We start from the raw sequence: 9,500 nt of genomic DNA on the forward strand, positions 1-9,500 counted from the left end.
GCGCCATTTCCACCAGCACAGCCACAGTCAGAGCTGGGGAGGAACAGTACAGATGAAAACAGAAGGCGCCGGGCCCAGGCCAGCCTGTCACAGCCCTTCTGCCAGGCGCCAGACCTGTGAGGCGGCCACTTCCTGGTCCCCTCCACCCCGATGCCCCACTGGTGCCTCCAACTTCCTGTGCACACTGCCCGGACTCCTCACTGCCCCAGGCTGGGCTACCCCACCTCAAGATGGCATCATCTTGATCCCCAGGCACCCAGGAGGGAGCTGGATAGGGTGCTCACTCCCCATTCTCCAGTCCAAGAGGGCCAATGGGTGAGCTTAACTCAACCCTCCCAAATCCCTGTCCCTCCCACCAGGGGCCAGGCTGGTGGGAGCCTGCAGCACAGCAAGTTCTGGAGAATAGAAGGAGGAAGCAGCCCTAGACAATCCTAGGATACCCAGTTTCCCCTGCTGTGTCCATCATGCCCTGCAGGGTCTTCCCAGGTGCACTGAGACCCCGTCTTCCATGATTTTAGTGAGCATGACTTTGGCATTGGTCTTGTTAGATTATGTGGAATGGGCTGTAGTATGCTGTGTTGCAAAAACACCTAGGACCTGCCTGTATGCACCACGCGCAGACAAGGCACAGGTGCCCACCCAGCACTTTCCAGACCTATGCAGGTGCACAGGCCCACACAGTTCTAAGCACTATACATCCACAGGTACACACAGGGGTCAGCCTCACTCCCTGGCCCCAGAAGTGTCACATTGCAGCCCAGAGGCCCTTCATGGACCACAAGCCCATATTTCTAGACAAACGTTGAGAGGAAAGGAGAAAGGAAGTGGTGGCCCCTCCTCCGTGAGCTGGGGCCAACAGCCTCCAAGACCTCTATTGACGGCTCGCTTGTGGATCCCAGGCTACATGTCGCTGTGGAGATTGGTCAAAGCTCCTGGCCAGAGGGGCCCTGGGGGCCTCCTTTGTGTCTCTGGTCACTTCTGAAGCCATGGGAGCAGCCACCGGGTCATGGTGCCTGGGTGCAGCTTCTAGTTCTGCTGTTTTCAGGCTGTGTGACCTTGAACAAGTCACTTCACTTCGCCTGGCCTCAGTTTCCCCATCTCTAAGATAAGGATGAAGACATTTGGCTGTCTGCCTCCAGGGATGATGAAAGCCTGGGTTTCCTTGAGGGGTTGGTTATTAATGAGCTCTCTGCCTGCGGAGCTGGCCTTCCCCGAGGAGCCTGCAGTGGTTCTGAACGCCGAGCAAACTCCCCAAACTGTGCCCTCCCCCCTCCAGTATTTCTGCCTCGGGTTGTCAAAAATGGTAATCTTCTCTCAGGCCTGAAATTATGAGCCTGCTTTATTGGTCAAAGGCCATAATAATTTGAGCTCTTATTTTATAAACTCATTTCTGCACAGTGATATCCAGATAGGAGCAGGAATAATAAATCACAAACATGTCCCCCAAGATTGCATTGTAAATGTCAAACTAGACAGGAAATTGTAATTAAAGAAAGGAAATTGCTACAAAGAAGCACTTGATTTTAAAATGAGCCAAGCATAGAATTTTCTAAGCATTTAATTATAGTCCAATTTCAACTGACTTGGCTTTTGCAGTCATATTTCTTATTATAACTCTTCTACATAATAACCAAATCTCCCTGCTCACATAGGTCCAGCCCGTCGGAGAGTAAGGACACTGCGTAAGTACAGGGATTAGGAACTTTATGGGGACAGTAATCACAGTGGAGTCGGGGTGATGGACACAGGTGTCAGGATTTTAAATCAACCACAGATGAGTTTCCAGCCAACAGGGCGACAACCTCACACCTGTGTGGAAGCAGATTTGGCTCGACTTCAGCTCCGTGAGAAATTCGCTCAGGCATTTGCTTCTGTCAGGAGAAGAAAGGCCCCAGCTTTCATGTTCTGTTTCTCAGCCCCTCACACCCTCACCTCCACCTCCCCCCGCCCCATAGGCCACGATTCACCTGGGCTGCAGCTTGCGCTGGGCCCAACCCAACATCTGCCTCTGACACCTGGATGCTGGGAGGTAGCTTTGCATATTCCACCAGGTATTAGCATCCAGAGGCTCCCAGGAAAGGCAGTAGAGCCGAGCGCGACAGGTGGGATGTGCCGGCCACACTGAGTTCAAATCCTCATCTGCTCTCCTGACCGTGATGACTAAGTCACATAACCCCAGTGAGCCTCAGTTGGTCCACCTGTAAAATGGGGGTGACGATAGTCATCATCTCATCCATGAAGTAGGAAGTGCTTGGCACCTGGTTAAAATTCATAAACGGAAGTGACAGTCGCTGCTAGGATGGCCTGAGTCCCTGTGGTCCCCAAGGAAGGAGACGGGGGAACTGAGGGTTCTCTTGTTGTGGGCAGCCCAATGAGAGGGAGCTGAGCCAGTGCTATCAGAGGCAGAAGTGGGAACTGGGGTGGGGTGGGGATGACTGAAGCTGCCCAGCCGTCACCCCCATGATGAGGAGGGATCAATCCAAACCAAGAAGTTTTGCTGGCCCAGGAATGACCCCCAAAGTACCCTGCCTGCTGGATCTTCTGGTCTCTACCAAATGTAGGGGCCTAGAAACTAGTCAGCCACTGGTTCAACTCCTGGTCCCCAAGGACTGCCGCTCCCAGCTGGGATTCCCCACACCCTCCTGCAGCCTTGACCTCTCCCGCAGGAGGGGCCAGGAAGACTTGGACCCAAAGGAGCCTTCTTTCTGGAGTCTTCCTCTCTCTTCAGACACTTGTGCTAGGGTGTGGGCAGCAGGGCAGGAACAGTCTGACGCCAGGGACCAGGTGGTGGCAGAGCCCTGCTGCTGTCCGAGGCCCCTGTTCAGTCTTGAGCCGATTTTGCATTGCATGAGCTCCAGGGAGCGCTGTTTACGCAGGCCGCAGCTGAAGTTCCCCCTGCTCTTTGAGTTGTGCAGTGTGCAACCTCTGCGACAGATCATGGTGACCCTACACTCTTCTGATAAGGAGTTGGGGAGTTTGGGTTGGAGAGAGGTGTGGAAAAACTTGAAGATTTGGACTTGAAGCAAGGTGAAGAGTTGAAGGCCCTGGGAATGGAAGCAGAGAGTAGGGGAGTGATGTCCCAAAGAACTGCAGGTACAGGGAAGGGCCCTGATGAACCGTGTACCCTGTGTACCTCTGCTGTGTGGGGTCATCCCACCCCAGTCTCCAGAGCAGCAAGGGAACCTGGCTTCTGGCAGAACGCGTTGTGTGGAGCCCGTGCCTGCCACATGGTACGGCATCCCCATCTCCACGGAGACAGTGAGTCAGACGTGGGCGTCACAGCCCACAGGTTGGTGGCCCAGGACTGGCTTCCTGGGCTGTGACCATCTGGGAGGAAAGGTGGTTCCAGGGAGCGCATGCTGGAGTCCTGCGCTCCTGGCTCCTTGCTTCGGATCAGCGCAGCTCCGGCCATTGCAGCCAATTAGGGAATGAACCGACGGATGGAAGACCTCTGTCTCTCTCTGCCTCTCCTCTCTCTGTGTAACACTGACTTTCAAAAAAAAAAAAAAAAAAAAAAAAAAAAGAACAAGGCAAGCAGACAAGAGCTGTCCAGGCAGCAGGGGGAGAGAGTGCAAAGGCCCTGAGGTCTGGCACATTCAAGGAACAGCCCCCAATGCCACCGTGGGCTGAGGAGAGGGGAAGGAGCAGGAGAGGAGGGAGGGGCAGTAATAGGGCCAGGTTGCCCAGGGTCTGGCAGGGCACTATGAGATCGTGGAGGTGACCAGCGTCTTTCCCACGGCGTGGCTAAAGACAGATTGAATGGGACCTAGGTTGGCAGTGGTTCAAATCCTGGCTTGGCCACCTCCTGGCCAAGTCACATCAGGCAATTCCTTAGCTCCTCTGCTTCTCCAGCATACCTTGAGTGTCAACTTCACAGATTTAAAACAGAGAATCCACCTAAAACACTGAAAATAGCAACCAGCTCGTAGCAAGTGCTCCCTGAGTGTTAACCGCCACTGTGAAGGGAGAGTTGGGTCGGAGCTGGGTTGCACAGCTCAGGAGGCCGTGAGGAGGGAGGAGGGCAGGGCCCACGTGCAGGCACAGAGTGGCCCTTTGCAGGCCAGAGACAAGGTGGCCAGGACCAAGGACATAGCGGGCAGGCTGGTAAGAAATACAGGTGCTGAGTTTGGTGATGGTCGGACGGGCAGCTGAGGGAGAGGGCAGGGAGGAGGTCCGGCCCTCCTCACAATGGCCTCCACCGCCCCTCCTGCAGCCCCCAGCATGTCCTCCTCAGGCAGGGACCCCCTTCCGCAGCTCAGGGCCCCCTCCCCCCTGCAGGTTCCTGTCAAGGTCAAGCCTACGCTTGGCTTGGCATTCAAGGCCCTTCCGCCTCTGCTTCTGGCCAACATCTTAACAGGGCCCCCAGTTACCTGGTAAGATGGTGCATTCCTGAAGGGGCCCAAGGCCCTGGGGGAGGTGGCCAGCCAGGCCTGCCTGGAGAGAGGGCTTCAGGTACCAGGCTGTGGAGTAGGGCCAGGGCTTCACCTCATTGGGGCCAACGAGATCATTGCCAAATTTCTCATGTTGGCCTCCAAGGCCCCCCACTGCCCCCACCAAGAACTCTGGAGCCTGGCTGTGCCCAATGGCCCCGCTGTCCCCATGGCCCCCTCCCTGACAGGCACACTCCTACACTCCACGTTCTGAGCCGGTGCCTGCACCTCTCTTCCAGGGAGCATGTCTCCCTGGCTTCCTCCACCCATCTCTGCCACTCCCTTCATTGGGGTCCTTCCCAGCAGAGGAACCCTCCAGCCCCAACCCTCAGCCCTGCCTGCCCCGGGCGCCTCCCAGGGTTTTCTACGAGGCTTCCCAAGGCCACCAGCCCTCAGGATTCAGGGACCATCTGCTTTTGTTTCTCTGGGTCCCCTCTGGTACCACCTTTGAGAGAGCAGGAAGTGTTGCCTGAGCCAGGCCTACAGGAAGACAGCCCAGAGCCAGGGCCTGACCTGGGGGAGCTATCCTGTTGGAGCTGATGGCAGAGGATGCGGGGGTTCAGAGGAGGCCCCCCGCAGAGGGCAAACAGGACTTTGAGCAAGAAGCCCGCGCCTTATCCAAGGGAAAGCAGCATCCATTAAGTCCATTAACTTTAACACTGAAATCAATGTTGCAGCCACCAGAAGTAATTAGCGTAATTCACATTTCAGACCAGGAGATTTTTGAAAACCAAGTTTAATTACATTGAAAAATGACAACTTCATTCTTCCCTCCCTGGACAGGCTCCCCTGATGCTCCCCACACTTTCATTAAAAAGAGGACTGGTCGCAGGCTTTTTTTAAAAAAAATCATTAAGTGAAAGAAGGACTTTGGCTATTTCTGAGCTAATAAATCAGCTCAGATGCCCACAACACCGTTCAAGTAGCCTGGAAGTGTTTCCTCCCCTGTAGTTGGACGGCGTGTATGCTGTCAGTCGCTGCGCTCAGGCAGCCAGAGTAGCTCTCAGAGATCATCAAACCCATTTTAGAGAGGAACAAACTGAGGACTGGTCGAGGGAGGAAACCCCCTCAAGGCTACCTTCTCCTGCTAGGTGCAGGGGAGGCAGAGAGGGTCCCTGCTGTCGGCACAGGGCCAGGGAAGGCTGGTTGGGGCAGGTGACCGAGGGTCTGAGTCTTAAAGGACCTAGGATTTAGCAGGTGGATGAGAAGGCTGCCATTGCAGATGGCAGAGATGCAGTGGCAACAGTCACACAACAGCAGGAGGCTTTCTGGGTTGTGTCTGGGCCGGGTCAAGGATGCCCAGTCAGCTCTCACCGCATGGCCCACCTCACTGGGAGTTCCCAGGCAGGAAGGATACTGGGGTGCCCAGGAAAGATGGAAGCCACCTTGTGCCCACCTCAGCCCAGCCCGCCTCCAGCAGCACTGTAGCCCCCCCCAGGTACCTTACCCCTTCTCATGGTCACCACCCCCAGATGGTCCCACCTCCCAACAGCAAGGCCCCACCATCCTTACTTCTGGCTTCCATCAAATCAAACCTCGTCTCCGCAGCCTCTGGCCCCTCCGACAGATGCTTGCGCCTCCCCCACCATGACTTGGTCCCATGTGTTTGTTTAAGAGGCTGCCATGGTGCTAATTGCTGTGTTTATTCCTGTTCACCAAATGTGCCTGTTCTGCAGGCGTTTGCTTGAATGGCTCCCGATGCCTGGTCTTGCTCGTCCTCTTTCGGGGTGGGGTGGGGTGGGGGGAGGACAGAGAATCATGCTTCTGACCTTCACCGCTCAGCACTGCCTTTCTGGGGGCCACAGAGTGGAACCAGCACTGAGGCCCGGCCCTCCTCTCTGGCTGCTGCTGGGGGCTGGGGCAGCATCTCCCTCCTTGGAATCGTGTCTGCTTTCCCAGCAGTCCCCATGGCCAGCAGAGCAAGCATGAGCTCATTGGCTGTGCAGTCTGGCCTGCCCTGTTCTCTAAGTAAAGGAACAACCTAGATGAGAATGTCGTGCTTCGCTGGATCTCAGAAGACGAAGCAATAAATGTGAGCCATCCCAGCCTCCAGGGATCCCCAAGAGGGCTGCTCAGCCAGGCGGGCCCCCACCTCCAAGCTGCTCCATTGTGTGGGCTCTCAGGCTGGGCCGGGGGGGTGGGCGGGTCGAGCCTGCCAGGGTCTTCTCATCACAGCCCCCCTCCCCTGGGCCCCACCAGCCAGGCCAGGGTCAATGGGATTAAAGGCTCAATTCACACCAGTCAGTTCTCTGGTAACACGATTTCATTAGAGGCAGGCAGGGAGGAGAATGGACGGAAACAGCTGGTGTATAAATTATAAAGTCTACTTTGTACTGAGCGAGCACACCTTTCCCCAGCCACATGACTAATTAATGTGGCGGGGAGTGGACTTGAAGTCAAATTGCCTTCCCCCTCTCTCCTGGGGCCTGGTTGACAACAGGTCCCTGCAAAGCTGGGAGAAGGGAAGATTATGCAAAGCTATCATCATATGAAAATAGCGTATTAACATACTGCCTGTGAGCTGTGTCCAATCAGTTCCCTCCCAGTGGCGTGTGTACGAAACAATTAGAATGGCATTTCTACCACGCTTCTTTAATACATTTTGGCATGAATATAATCAAGGAGAGGGAGCCTAGACATCTTGCAGGCGAGGTTTGCTGGGACAGCCCTGGGATGCTGGGAGGATGGCTGGGGGGTGGGAGGGCTGAGGACAGGCGTGGGGTGCGCAGGGGCTCCTCCGGACCAGAACCACAGGCACAAGTCCCTGGAGATCCGCCCTGGAGGCTGCCAACTTCCCATAACCTCTGTCTGCCTGGAGCTCAAGCTTCCTCCCCCTGGGCAAGGGACCACAGGCCCCCAGGGGCTCCTCTGCCAGCACCACAGTGAGAAGTTCCAGAGTCAGAGCTGTCCCTTAGAAATGCCAATCATGTCTTCTCGCCCTCTGCTCAGTGCCCCGGTGACTTCCAGTAAGACAGGCTCCTGCCGGGGCCACTGTCCAGCCCCCACCCACCTCTCAGCTCACCCAGCCCGGCTCTCCCCTCGAGCTCAGCCTCAGTCACCCCAGCCCCACACCCCCCACCCACCCCCACTCCATCCTTGCTCTTCCTCTGCCTGCTGCAATCCTCCTTCCTGTCCTGCAGGTCTCGGCTCCTCCTCCTCCAAGAGGCCTTCCCTCGCGACCCCACTGAATCAGCTGCACCCCAGCCGCCCTCTGCTTCTGGGTTGCATCGCCATCTCAGATGTCTTCTGTGTGGATTTGACCCTCGCTGCTTCCCACTGCAATGTAAGCTCCGAGGCAGGGGTCTCCTCTGCATTCCCAGCACCACGCGGAGAGCTGGCGCATGGTAGCTGCTCGGCAAATATTTCTTGAATGAGTACATGAATGGATGAGTGACCCAGTCCTGGCATCTGGGAGCTCTGGGGGAACCAGTGGGGACCCTGGCTCTGCTGCAACCTCCCTTTGCGGCCTTGGGCAACATGACATGTCCTATTTGCCAGGCCTTTCACCCAGCACCTGCTGCCTAATCTGGAAGAACCAGGAGAAGGAGGAACCAGATGTGGCTCCAGCCGGGAGAGGGGAGGGGCTCAGAAACCAATGAGGAAATGCATCTAGACGTGACAGAAGACCTGAGTCCGAGGCAGGACTTGAACCTGGGGCGCAGGGGGATGAAAATAAGAGTGTCAGGGGCCTGGGGCCAGTTTTGTCATTAACGTTGCTGGGTGAATTTGGGCCTGTCAGTGAACCTCTCTAGAACTCAGTTTCTTCATCCGTTAGGCGGATCACAGTCAAAGCCAGCCTGGGGGCTGACTGCAATGTTTCAGAGATGGACAAATGGAGGCCCAGGAGCAGCACAAAGCCTTGCCTGACAAAGCCAGGAGCCATGCTCAAACCGGGGCCCATGTGTTTCAGTGGAGGGACAGACCCTCTGCTCCCCTCTGCTCCCCTCTGCCAGTAGCCTCCTGAACAGATCCCAGCTTTCCGAGGTGCGGCTAGCACCTGAGCCTCACACCACAGTCCAGAGAAAGGACCATGAACCCCGAGCGTGCACCTCCTTCCCTCACAGCCAGTAGGGACTGTATCAGAGGGCAGGCCCCTTGAGCCTGGCTATGAAACATCTGGAAAGAGTACTGTGGTCATTCCCAGATTTTACACAAACAAAGCCTCAACACTATGTGCAAGGCCAGTGCAAACAAGCCCTGACTCTGGGGCTTCCTCTCTTCACTGGCTCTGCCACCCCTGGCAGCCCATCTCCGTGAGCCCTGGTGTTCACACTCAGTGCAATCAGCCGTGTGGCCAACAAGTGTTCCCTGGGTACCACATGCCAAACGCTAGGGCTGCAAATGCAGAGGGGAAGCCAGATGTGGTTCCTCCCACACTTGGTGCTGCTATGGACAGAGACACTCAGGGCACTGTGCTGCTACTACACCTGCTGCGAGAGACCTGGCCATCAGCAGATACGGTGAGTACATAGAGGGCAGGGGAAGGGGACAGTAACCAGGTGATAGACACATGGGCAGAGCTCAGGGTGACGCGATGGGCCAAGGAATGCGAACCTCCTGGAAGAGCGGGCAGAGGGGACAGAAAGCTCAGCAGCCCTGGGCGATAAGGATGCTTGACATTTGTGGGGGACAGCAAGGAGCCTGTGTGGGAACGGACTCAGCTAGTAAGAGAGCAGGAAGCAGTCAACGTCGGAGGCAGAGAGGGGAGCGGGGAGGGAGGCAGGGATGGGGCAGGGATGGGGCAGGTCACGCAGAGGCTCTGAAGGACTTTAGGTTTCACTCTGACCACGTGAAGCCGTCAAGAATGCATCGTGGTCTGCTGCATATGTTTAAAAGCTCACTCCGGGTGCAAAGGTCTGAGAGGAGGAAGAGGAGACTACTGCACTGATCCAAGCAAAGGATGACGGCGTCTTAGATCAGGGCATCTACGGTGAGAAGCAAGTGGATCCTGCACAGACGTTGACGGCTTGAGGGCAACAGAGACCCAGAGACCCGCAGAGGTCCTGAGGCGGATGTCCCCTTGGAAGGAAGGAGGCTCCTCCCCTGGCTGAGGCAGGCGAGGCAAGCAGA

Source organism: Oryctolagus cuniculus, chromosome 1 (assembly GCF_051225735.1).
Source record: "Oryctolagus cuniculus isolate XC-2025 breed Fujian yellow rabbit chromosome 1, ASM5122573v1, whole genome shotgun sequence".
In the NCBI taxonomy this organism is placed as follows: domain Eukaryota; kingdom Metazoa; phylum Chordata; class Mammalia; order Lagomorpha; family Leporidae; genus Oryctolagus; species Oryctolagus cuniculus.